The 13,270-nt window shown below is 35.2% G+C and overlaps 1 long non-coding RNA gene across 1 annotated transcript in view; it reads right to left on the bottom strand.

The window, feature by feature from the left end:
- The window catches only part of LOC141581482 (uncharacterized), a 74,014-nt gene that overhangs the window by 15,771 nt on the left and 44,973 nt on the right, over positions 1-13,270 (bottom strand). The window lies entirely within an intron of this gene.

Genomic DNA, 13,270 nt, shown 5'->3' with positions numbered 1-13,270 from the left:
TTGAAAACAAGCTCATCATCACTAGTCATTAGAGAAATGCAGATCAAAACCACAATGAGAAAAGATCTCATGCCAGTTAGAATGGCAATCATTCAAAAGTCAGGAAATAACAGATGTTGGAGAGGATGTGGAGAAATAGGAACACTTTTGGTGGGAGTGTAAATTAGTTCACCATTGTGGAAGACAGTGTGGTGATTCCTCAAGGACCTAGAACCAGAAATATTATTTGACACAGCAATCTCATTACTGGGTATATACCCAAAGGATTATAAATCATTCTACTCTAAAGACACATGCACACATATGTTTATTGTGACACTCTTCACAGTAGCTAAGACTTGGAACCAACCCAAATGCCCAAACGATAAAAGAAATGCCCACATTTTCTTTATCCAGTCTATCATTTGGGTTGGTTCCAAGTCACAATAGCAAAGACTTGAAACCAACCCAAATGACAGACTGGATAAAGGAAATGTGGCATATATATACCATGGAGTACTATGCAGCCATAAAAAAGGATGAGTTCATGTCCTTTGCAGGTACATGGATGAAGCTAGAAACCATCATTCTCAGCAAACTAACACAAGAACAGAAAACCAAACACTGCATGTTCTCACTTATAAGTGGGATTTGAACAATGAGAACACGTGGACACAGAGAGGGGAACATCACACCCTGGGGCTGAGGGGGTGGAGGGTGATGGGAGGGATAGCATTAGGAGAAATACCTAATTTAGATGATGGGTTGATAGGTGCAGCAAACCACCATGGCACACGTATACCTATGTAAACAAACCTACACATTCTACACATATATCCCAGAACTTAAAATAGAATAGAAAATTTAAAATTAAAAAAAAGAAATTAGGAGCTATTTTTATTCTAAAAAGGTAAAGCTAGTGAGAATATTTCTTAAATTTTTATAATACAATAGGATAGTAAGGTTGTAAAATTAATATTCATATATTTTGACAGCCAAAAGTATGCATGAAAATATATCTGAGGCTATAAAACAAATATTACATAACAAAAATGCTAAATTCAATATACTATGATTGTTCATATGTAACCTCAAAAGGTATTTGGAAATGTTTGGATATTTATATGTAATAGTAATTAAATATTTACATAATAAATGTTTTAATTTAAAAAAAAATTTGGCCTCACCAATACCATCACTTCAGACTATTTTTATTTCATAGCTATGTTTTGTTCAAATCAAAAGTAAAATCAGATCAAGGGACTTTTGGACAGAGACTATGGGGTTGGTCTAAAAAAGCAACTGCAGCAAAGTTTCAGGATACAAAATCGATGTACAAAAATCAGTAACATTCCTATACACCAACAAAATTCAAGCTGAGAGCCAAATAAAGAACACAATCTCATTCACAATAGCCACAATAAATAAATAAATAAATAAATAAATAAATAAATAAATAAATAAATAAAATACTGAGGAATATGGCTAAGCAAGAAGGAGAAAGAATTAAATTTCAAGAATTTACAGTGAAAATTTCAAGACACTGCACAAATAAATCAGAAATGGCACAAACAAATGGAAATACATCTCATGTTCAGGAATTGGAAGACTCAATATTGTTAAAATGGCCATACTACCCAAAGTTATTTATACAATCAATGCTATTTCTATCAAGCAACCAATGACATTCTTCACAGAATTAGAAAAAAAAATTGTTTTAATCATATGGAACCAAATATCCCAAATAGCCCAAGCAATCTTAAGCAAAAGAACAAAGCTGGAGGTATCACATTACCTGACTTCAAACTATACTATACTACAGTAACCAAAACAACATGGTAGTGGTATCAAAACAGACACATAGACCAATGGAACAGAATAGAGAGTAGAGAGCCCAGAAATAATGCAGTACACCAACAACCATTCAATCTTTGATGAAGTCACCAAAAACAGGCAATGGAGAAAGGACTCCCTATTCAATAAATGGTGCTGGGATAACTGGCTAACCATGTGAAGAAGACTAAAACTTGACCTTTATCTTATACTACATACAAAAATCAACTCAAGATGGATTAAAGACTTAAATCTGAAACCGAAAACTATAAAAATCCTAGAAGAAAACCATTCTGGACATAGTATTAGGCAAAGATTTCATGATAACCACTCCAAAAGCAAGTGTGACAAAAACGAAATTTGACAAATGGAACCTAATTAAACTAAAGAGCTTCTGCACAGCAAAACAAACTATCAACAGAATAAGAAGACAAGTTACAAAATGGGAGATATTATTTGCAAATAAGCATCTGACAAAGGTCTAATATCCAGAATCGATAAAGAACTTAAACAAATTTACAAGCAAAAACAAGCAATCCCGTTTAAAAGTGGGCAAAGGACATGAACAGACACTTTTCATAAGAAGACAAACAGATGAACAACAGCACATGAAACAATGGTCAACATCACTAATCATTAGAGAAATGCAAATCAAAACCACAATGAGATACCAAGTCATACCAATCAGAATAACTGTTAATAAAAAGACAGAAATTAACAAAGGCTGGCAAGATTGTAGAGAAAAGGGAAAGCTTAAACACTGCTAGTGGGAATGTAAATTAGTTCAGTGATTGTGGAAAGCAGTTTGGCAATTTGTGGAAGAACCTAAAACAGATTACCATTCAACCCAGCAATCCCATTATTGAGTATATACCCAAAGGAAGATAAACCATTCTACCATAAAGACACATGCACACATATGCTTATGCCAGCACTATTCACAATAGCAAAAATATGAAATCAACCTAAATAGCTATCACTGGTACATTGGATAAAGAAAATATGTTACATATACACCATGGAATACTATGCAGGGTATAAAAATGAACAAGATCATGTCCTTTGCAGCAACATGGATGGAGCTGTAGGCCATTATCCTAAGCAAACTGGCACAAAGACAGAAAAATACTGCATATTCTAATTTATAAGTGGGAGCTAAACACAAAAGAACAACAGACATTCGGCCTACTTGAGAGTGGAGGGTGGAAGGAGGGTGAAAATTGAAAAAAACTACCTATCCAGTACTATCATTACTTACATGGGTGATGAAATAATCTACATACCAAAACCATGTTACACAATTTACCTGTATAATAAATACGCACATAAACCCTGAACCTAAAATAAAATTAAACCCTGAATATACATCCAACAAAAATAGATTAGAATGTTCAGATTCAGATATGAAAAAATTTAGTGATAGGATTGGGGTGCCAGACAAACATGAGTTTAACCTTTGCCTCAAATTTTTTAACTGTTTGAACTGATGACATTCACTTGTATCAGTAAAATACTGATTCAAGTACCACAATTAAATGATAACAGAATTGAAGGCACTATTTAAGAGGTACCTAATATCAAAGCTTTCACATACTAGGAGGTGAAATAAATAGCAGTGTTTTTCCACCTTGAAGCTATTTTCTCTTTTCAATTTTCATTCAATATCCTACAATAAAGAAAGAGATTCTTCAAGATTATGTTCATCTTAAGTCACATCTAGCAAATGAGAAGCCTTACTCTGTATAAGTCAAGCCTCATTTTTGTAAACATAACAGGCTGTGCTATCTCTTTCAACTCATGAAGTTTTATTTATTAAAGTTCTGCTCATAAAGTAACAGGAATAGCAATGCCTATAAACATAGAAATATCACTTTAATAGATTCCAAATTGCTGACAGGAAAAGGGATTTGATTTCCCCTTAAAGCCAATAACTCCTCTCACATTTACTTTGAAACAAAGTGGATTTAATTTGTTAATAGCATTTTGTGACAGTAATATTTAGCAACTTTTAAAATGCCTAAAACTTAGCTTCCTCTGCCCTAAATGCATAGACTAAACACTTTATACACTTTTTATTGCGGAATTAAAGAATGTAGCTTATTATATCTGTAGCACACAAGGCAATACATTACAAATGTGCTTTTTTAAAAAACTTTGATTAACCCATAGGAATTTGTACATAGTAGTATCCAGTATTTCATTCTGTGCCTGTAATTCTTTAAAGGATGTATGTAGCACAGTTTTAAATATAATTAATTTTTACTTTATAATGTCACATTCTACTCTTATACTTTAGTTCATTGAAAGTGATGCCCAACTTTGAAAATTTTAGTATTGAAGCAAAATTGAATGGAGTAGAGTGAGCTTCTAAATCTGCCACTTATCTAGAATTAAGATTCCATTGCTTTAATGATGAAGAAAGAGTTGCTAATATACACTCTCTACTGCTTTATGCCACCAATGTATGTCTGGTTTGAATGAGAACAATTAGACTACAGTGTTATAGTCTAAATATTTGACCAGCCAAAACAATGTTTTGAAACCTAATCACCAATGTAACAATATTTCAGGGGGGCAGGAGGGCCTTTGGGAGGTGATTAAGTCATGAGGGCAAAGTCCTTATGAATGGATGTAGTGTCCTCATAAAAGAAACCTCAAAGAGTTACCTTACCTCTTGCACTGTGGGAGGACACAGCAAGAGTACAACATTTATGAACCAGCAAGCCCTCCCAGACCTTGAATCTGATGGGGCCTTGATCTTGAACGTCCCAGCCTCCCGTACCATGAGAAATAAATTTATATTGTATAAAAGTCGCCCAGTTTATGGTATTTTGCTGTAGAAGCCTGAGATTAGAGGTAAAAATAATAGCAAAGCTAATGTGTGCCTATTTAGGTGCAATGTTTTCAAGTAAAATGTTGAATGTCACAGGCTATTCAGTAAAAAATAGTGTTTATTTAATTTGCTTATTTATTGTTTCTTTTGAATATCAAGTCAAAAAAGTGGAGTTAAGCATGTTTCTTGCATCAGGTAACGTTTTCCTCATGATTCCAGGTAAGACTCCACTTCCGTTTCACTATTCTCTTGCATTCCCACTCCTCATTTGCATCCGTTCTCCATCCCAGTCATCCACTGTAATGTGTTGGGTGTATCATTTCTTGCAAAACGTGTAATGTTAATTTATATGTGGCTATGGATTTTATTTACATAATATATATGCCGGCAGGACTCATGATTTATTGCAAATATATTAGATTAAGCAAATGATTTCTAATGAAATTCTTGCTGCTGTGAGGTTGAAGGACAGACTTGTGTGGACCAAGACTAGAAACAGGGAAGCTGTCGCCAGAGAAAGAATCATGTTGCAGGAAGTCAGGAAAGGAGGCTTCAGCAAGGCTGACAGTAATGGCAACGACAAGTCTCCGCATCAATTTCAAAGGAAAATTAAACACATTTATTGATAGATTTGATGTAGACTCTGAGCAAAAGAGAGAATCAAAGATAACCCAATGTTCAGGAGCTGAGCTGGATAATGAGAAAGACTACAAATGAGCAGTATCATTTTGATGGAAGAATAAGAAATCAAAGTTCTGTTTTAGGTAGGTCAGATTTGTAATGCTTATTTGATATCCAAGTAAAGCTAATATATAGACGTTGAGATCACTTGGATCTACATCTAAAGTTTCATGAGGACAATAGAATAGAAATGTGAGTGCTGTTTTTTAAGCCGTGGGCTTGAACGAGCTCAATTCTGAGAAGATCAAGATCCAAGCACAGAGCCTGAGAGCATTCTAAAAACTTAGAGGCCAGGAAGAGAATGTTAGAAGAGACTGAGAAGGATCAGCCTGTGAGTTACAAGCCAAAACAAAAATCATAATACAAATTTAAAACATATTATCTTGTGGTACCCTGGAATCCAAGTGAAGAAATGGATTCAAGGAAGTGGTGAGAAACTGTTGAATGGTGTTTAGAGACCTAGTGAGATGAACTGTGAACTAACCATTATATCAAGATAATGATTGATCTTGACAAGAGCAGCTTCAGTAGAATAATAAGATAAAGGCCTGACTAATTGAATGAAAAAGAACACTAAATAAGGAAGTATAGACAACAAGAATAGATGCTTTTGAATAGTTTTCTTATAAAGGGGAGCTCAGAAATAAAGTCAGAAGAGGATTTTTTAATTGAAAATATTACAGACTCTTTTCCTGGTAATGGGAATAATCCAGAAAACAGAGGCAGGGGTGGGGTGTATTAGTTCATTCTCACGCTGCTATGAAAAAATACCCAAGACTGGATAATTTATAAAGAAAAGAGGTTTAATTAACTCACAGTTCCACATGGCTGGGGAGGTCTCAGGAAACATACAATCATGGCAGAAGGCATCTCTTCACCAGTTGGCAGGAAAGAGAATGAATACCAGTGGGGAAAATGTCAGACCCTCATAAAACTATCAGATTTCATGAGACTCACTCACTCATGAGAACAGCATGGGGGAAACCACCCCCATAATCCAATTACCTTGGTCCTGCTCTCGACACATAGGAATTATTATAATTCAAGGTGATATTTGTATAGGGACACAGAGCCAAACCACGTCAAGGGGAATTGTTGATGATGGTCAGACAGGGAAAATTTCTGGTTCAGTATCTTGTTTGGATCAGAGAAGATAGTACACTATGCCAAACATAGTGTACTATGTTTGATTTGGATGGGAACACTGTCTATTCACCTTCAGGAGTACGTTTCTATTTCCTCTTTCCTGTGAAAGTGAATTATCCACATCTTATTTCTCATAATACCATTAGCTTCCATTCCTACCTTATTGAGTCTGTTCTTTTATACAGCAGTGAGAGTGACACTGTCACATCTCTTTTTTTTTTTAATTCAGGAGGTAGATTGCAGGTTTGTTACATGGATATATTGTATAATGGTGGGGACACGCTTCTTTAGAATAATTTATGTTTACTTACAGCTAACTAGAAGTTGATTTATATCATTGTTTGATTGAGATCCAACAAATAAACTGCCTTAAGCCGTGCTTTATTAGATCATTTTTTCAACACATGGCCTGATGTGCCCTCAGATGGGGGTATCTGAGATTCACCGGGAAAATCAATAAAGTCCACATTTTTCCAAGTGTATATCTGTGTGAAGTCAGATTATCTTATTGACCAAAGCAACATACAAGAAGATATTGAATACATAAGCATAAATGAGCATAAAAGAACATGTCTTCTATTGAACAGATTTGCACATCTCTAAAACAATTCTGATGTGCTATTTTTTTTTGTTTTGAAAGACAGTCATTGTAAATAAAATGTTGTTTAACATATAATGTATTTATTATTTCTAAGTGAATTAATAATTACATATTTTTTAAATTTCTGTTTTAACTTCTAATATAGTAAATTAAATAGACATAAACCATAAAACTCAAAACTCTTTTGAGCCTTCAATATATTTTAATAATATTTTTAACCCCTATTTTAGTGTAAGGAGTTCCTGAGACCAAAAACTTTGAGAATCTGTACACAAGATAAGCACTAATGTTCCTTGCCATTCTAAAATAACATGCCTTAGCTCTGTACCATCTGTCCTCAAATTGAAAGCAATTGAAGGCAAGAATCATGAATTTTTAAAGGCTATTTATTTTATTTTTCTTTTCATTAATGATAGATTAAAGATACCTATATTATTATATTCTCTAATTAAAACTAACTCATAATGGGTGCTCAATATATGTTAGATGGATTCTTAAGTAATAGACACTTACATAGATGATTATGGATAATTAGGAAACAAGGGAAATAGTTTCAGAGTGGGAGTGCTGGACCAGCTTCTTAATTGCTGAGACTTAAGCCCACTGAAGTTGCTAATTCCTCTGAATTAGTATACGTATTCTGGTGATGGAGATAGCATTCTTCCCCCTATAACATGCCATAAAGCATAATAACTAAGCTGGAGCCCTTTGAGACCAGAAAGTTCTAAATTTAAATATTATTTCTACTGTAAACTGTGGCCCTGGGTAGAGTGTTAAAGTGGTTTGAACATAGGGATTCACATACCTACTATGGGAATAATAGTGTATACCTCGGTTTGTCACATTGTTTATCTTGTGGACAGAGCTCAAAAAGTATTACTTAAACTTTTAGTTGCTAGATAATAAGAAGAGGGGATGGGTACCTGGGGCCTAGGGTACGGGGAGTGGGGGACTTCAGGGTCATAGTTATTGACCGACAGGTATAAAAGTGTTTCAGTAGTGTAAAAGTGATATTGTATTGCCAAATAGTGCTTACAAACTGAATATCACTTGTAATCATTGATAAGAGCAATACATGTGTTTACCTCAAGCTCTCACCATATGTGTTGCAGTAAAATTATCTCTGGGGTCAAATTCTGCCATTCATCTAAACATTGAAAGAACAAGCAAAAAAACAGGCATGTAACTTGTTGAGGGAAACCCACTCTCTTCTCCAAGCCTCACATTTAGCATTTTGCATAAAAGGAACACTCTGGACAGACACAAGGAAGCATGGATGGCAGAAGCAGCAAGTATGTACTAAAATCAGGTGACAAAATCCTCTGTGATATTGAGGCATATAGAACAAACAGAACTCTAAACCACTGACATGATACTGCTGGGCTTGCACGATGGATAAAAACCACTCCTGCAAGAGAGTGGGATCTGCACGATCTTCCTAATCCGTCTTCTTGATCCTATGTTAAATGTCACACATTTCATTAATTAAAAATAATCTGTAATCCCTTAAGATAACGTATACCCTCTGATACAAAATTTAAGAAGTCCCAAATCATGAGCACCAAAAGGTTGATTTTTGTTTAGCGTTCTTCAAATACAAAATAATTGCCTCTTTGTTAAATATTTTACTTATTGTTACACACCTGCAAAACATTGTTTATACTAAATTATTTTTAACAATCATACAGATAACAGAAACATGATTGTGAAGTCCTTTAACTATCTAGACCTAATGCTGGACCCTCCTGAAAATCTATCTTCATCCATTTCTCTTTCCACATCTGGAATGAACCTCCAACACACTGAACCAGGTAAATTGCAGAGACAATTCAAGAAGTGCCCTGAATCTATTGTGCTCAGAAAGTATCAGGTATTCACAGAGATATGCTCTATCCCACATGAACATAAAGCTGCATACCTGGAGCAAATTGCCTGCCATTCACTTGTTTTTAATCCCTACTAAAGTTAATGGCTTTAGCGGTTTCAGGTGATAAGAATGTAATCTAATTAAAAAACATGAGATGCCACAGACAGAAAACTGCAGAAGTCTCTGTACATTATAGCAGACATTGCTTTAATTCACCCATTTTAATTTATAAGCAAAAAGGAAAGGAATGACTATATTCATTAATATTTATTCAGTTAAAGAATATTCTAAGAATGTTTTATTCTGAATTATATATATTTATTTTATAAATATTAAAAACATTTTATATAAATATAATAAAATATTAGAACTATTACATAATATTTTTATATATTTATATACATAATATACATATACACATATTTTTCTGAGACAGAGTCTTGCCCCATCACCCAGGCTGGAGTGCAGTAGTGCGATGCATCACAGCTCATTGCAGCCTCAAACTCCTGGGCTTAAGGCATTCTTTCACCTCAGCTTCCCAAGTAGCTGGAACCACAGATGTACACCACCATGCCCAGCTAATTTTTTTATTTTTGTAGAGATAGTGTCTCACTATGTTGCCCAGGCAGATCTCAAACTCCTGGGCTCAAGCAGTCTTTCTTCCTTGCCCTCCCAAAGTTCTAAGATTACAGGTCTGAGTCACTGCACTGGGCTACAAATTATGTTTTATTTATTGATTTGATAATCTGAAAAATGGATTCAGTCCAGGATCCAAAAGGTATTTATCACAAATTAAGTTTGTAAAGTTAAATCTTCTCCATGTATAAGCTTACCTTAGCATAGGTAATTTCTAATATGCAGTTTGAATAAATTCTGAACATTTTTGAATTTAAGAGAAAAGGTATTAACACTAATATTTCTGTACCTTGCATAGTATGCCATCAGTAATTTCCACAAGCTTTTGGTCTAACTCCTTGATTATACTGATGTCAAGGTTTTCTCTTCTTCTGCTAAAACTGCTTCTGCCCCATAATTCCTTGACATGTTTTACAGTGAATACAATGCATAAATACTTGCATTAGCCATTCACGATTTTTATCAAAATTATCCAGCTCTTACCCTTCTAGGCACTTAGTAGGATTGTACTTCCTGGTCCCTTTGAGGAAGAAATGTTATACAAGGCAGTATAACATTCTAGCCAATGAATCATAAGCAAAAGTGATATGTCACCCTCTGAACTCGAAGCATATATTACATATATGAAAGCATCTAGAGCTGTCTTTATTTCTGGCATAGTGACAACAGAGCTTCAAGATGGTAGCTATTTTGTTTGCCTGGGTCTCTGAGTGAATACTGAGGGCAGAGCTCACCAGCTGATCTATGATGAACATGTAGCTTGAGGAGGAAAGAAACCTTTGTTTACAGCCAATGATAATTGGGTTGTTGATTATTATAACATAATCTAACCTATCCTAACTGAGCCTACTCCCAACAAGTGCACTTTCAATTCCTCCCTCAGGCCTTTATCCCCATTCTCAATCTAGCAAGGTAGGCTGCACATTGAAAAGGCTTTAGGATCACCCATTTGTCCATCTCCTTTGAAATTAGGCCAGGACCAAGTTCCAGCAGCCTTCTGCAATTATTTTTCAGAGCGTAATCCTTTTCTAGCATTGACACTAAAACTGAAGTCACTTCCTAAGATAATAGGACGTTCAATCTTCCTAATTACTCTGCACACAAGGTTTTTCAAAGTATGTCTAAGAAAAACAGAGTTGGTCCCATCAACAATTTTCTTTTAAAGTTTCCATACTTGAATTTAATTGTGTGTGTGTGTGTGTGTGTGTGTGTGTGTGTGTGTTTAGCCTTTATTGCATTTTCTTAATTTGGGGAACTGTTAAAAATGATTCCCCCTCAATTCTAACAGATTGTAGCTAACAGATTTTAGTCAGTCATATATCAATCATGTTGGTTGGGCATGTTGGGTGGCTCAAACCTGTAATCCCAGCCCTTTGGGAGGCCAAGGCAGGAGAATCGCTTGAGCCCAGGAGCTGTAAAGTAAGACCTCATCTCTACTAAAACAAAGCAAAACAAAACAATAACAAAAAGGCATATGGGTGTCACCCAGGCCAGCCAGTCACAGTACATTTCTGTGAGGAGAACATGTTGACACAAGGACAGGCACAGAGCCGAAACTAGGCCAGCCATAAGCCCTTTGAGCGGTTGACATAGTTTCTGGTCCAATGAGGGTTGTGCTTTTTTTTCATAAGATCACTACATATAAGGATGATATACATACTGGTCTGCCAGGGATCATCCTATTGTTACATGGAGAAAGCTTGCCCAAAAAAGGAAATGAAACTGAAACTGAGAAAAAGTTGGGGGGTGTGAGGGGTTGTGTTGTGTTTGAAGATGTGGGGGATGGTGAGAACAGGTGTTTCTGATGACATCAGTTGACTCCTTTTAGCTACATCATGCCTAAGTTTTGGATCTCCTAATTTCGAAGATGCTTGTATTTTTTTGTTTGTTATTTGTTTTGTTTTTTTGCTGGAGCTAGTTTTAGTAGGGTGATCAAAAAAAGTGTCTTTTCCCCTGACTCCCCTTATCCCACATATCTGCATGGATCTTTCCCACGTCCTTTTTGGATTTCTAAGTAAAAACAATCACCAACACAGAGGGCTCTGGCCTGGCAACACTGAGGTGTGACCATCTTTGCTTTTGCACTTCTTATTTAAGTTTGTGTTTGTTTGATGGGATCCTCTAGAAAGTAACGTTTTTAGAGTGTGGTTCACTGTTACATATCTCATATCTAGTGTGTCAATACAGGTTTGTCAAATACAGGAATAGATAAATAAATGTGTATCATTTCCCCACTATGGCTACATTAGTTATCTTACCTAATTCTATTTTTCCCTGGCTCCACAAGATCTTTATCTATATGGCAATTATGAAAATACTTTTATGACAAAATTTAAATTGGTTATGACTTTACCTTTCCCTCTTCTGCCTAAATATTGTTCCTTTGCAGAAGATTCTCCTTGCTGTCTAGCTACATTCTAAGAAGCTACACTACTTTTCAAAATCACCTGAATAACATTTAGTAAATTAAGTAAATTTTTATAGGTTTAATACTTAAACACCTTAAGCGACTAATTTACCAAACTGTGACCTGTGGCAATGAAAACAAAAAGTAACTTCTTTCATAAGTCTCTATGTTCCTGACAGGGAGTAGCTAATTCAAAGAGGTTCATTTTATTTTGTTTTTTAATTTGTATTTTATTATCACTATTCATCCTCACAAACCCTTCCCATAAACTAGTTTTCTTTTCTGTATTCACTGACATTACAGTTGACCATGCATATCAGACAGATAATAGAGAGGGAGAGAGAGAGACAGAGAGAGAGAGAGAGGCATATATGCATTGCACACAGAGACATACAGACGTATACACTTGCATTCACTTATTAAATGGTGTATTGCCTCAAGAATCATATCAGTATAAATTAAATGAAATACAAAAATAAAAATGGATTATGCAGTATTGAGAACACACCTCTTTTGCTCCTTTTCTGAATCTCCACAGAAAAAAGAAATTGTTTTAAAAGGCCAAGAAAAAAGGAGAAAGCAGAGACAAACCAGTAATACAGATTTAGACATCGAAAAGTAGTTGCATTTGAATAAGCCAAAGCTTAAATTGTAATGAGTAATTTCAAGAGGCAACTCAATTCACCATCCAGAATTACCAAAGTGCTCTGGAATTGGCAGCTTCCAGTCCTTCTAGATTGTGGAGAAAAGAACTATTTCTTATTAAGTGATTTAAAAGAAACAGTCATACCTCCAGATGCCCTTCCTCACATTCGCAAAATCTAAAGTTTTACTCTGCAAATAGTATTGCAAAGACTTCCTATTTCAGATAGTATACAAGATGCAAGGACTCTGACCCACTTACCTCTCTTGCATTCCAAAAGGCTGACATTTAGGTGTTTACCCTTTAAAAGAAAACTAGTTAGTTTCTACTTTGAGGAATATGTGCAGTATGGCTACACAGCCCTGCCAGAATGTCCTGTAGTGAAGCTCACAGTGAACAAACCCAACCATGTTCTAAGAGTGCCCAACCAGTCTCTAAGTTCCTCGCTGTGACCGACGAGCAGCCATGAAAAATTATCTGACACTTGAGGGAAGCCTCTTTGAAAAAAATCAAGGTCAAGTAAAAACAGAATAGGGTCATTTAAAGGGAACAGAGACCATGAAGTGTTAGTATGCATATATTAAAAAGGAAAATATAGTCATGAAATTAGACCAAGATACTATCAAAATGAAGCATTAAGATAA

Source organism: Saimiri boliviensis, chromosome 15 (assembly GCF_048565385.1).
Source record: "Saimiri boliviensis isolate mSaiBol1 chromosome 15, mSaiBol1.pri, whole genome shotgun sequence".
NCBI classification, from domain to species: Eukaryota; Metazoa; Chordata; class Mammalia; order Primates; family Cebidae; genus Saimiri; species Saimiri boliviensis.
The sequence above is the reverse complement of the archived record's forward strand: the minus strand, read 5'-3'. Positions and strand labels throughout refer to the sequence as shown.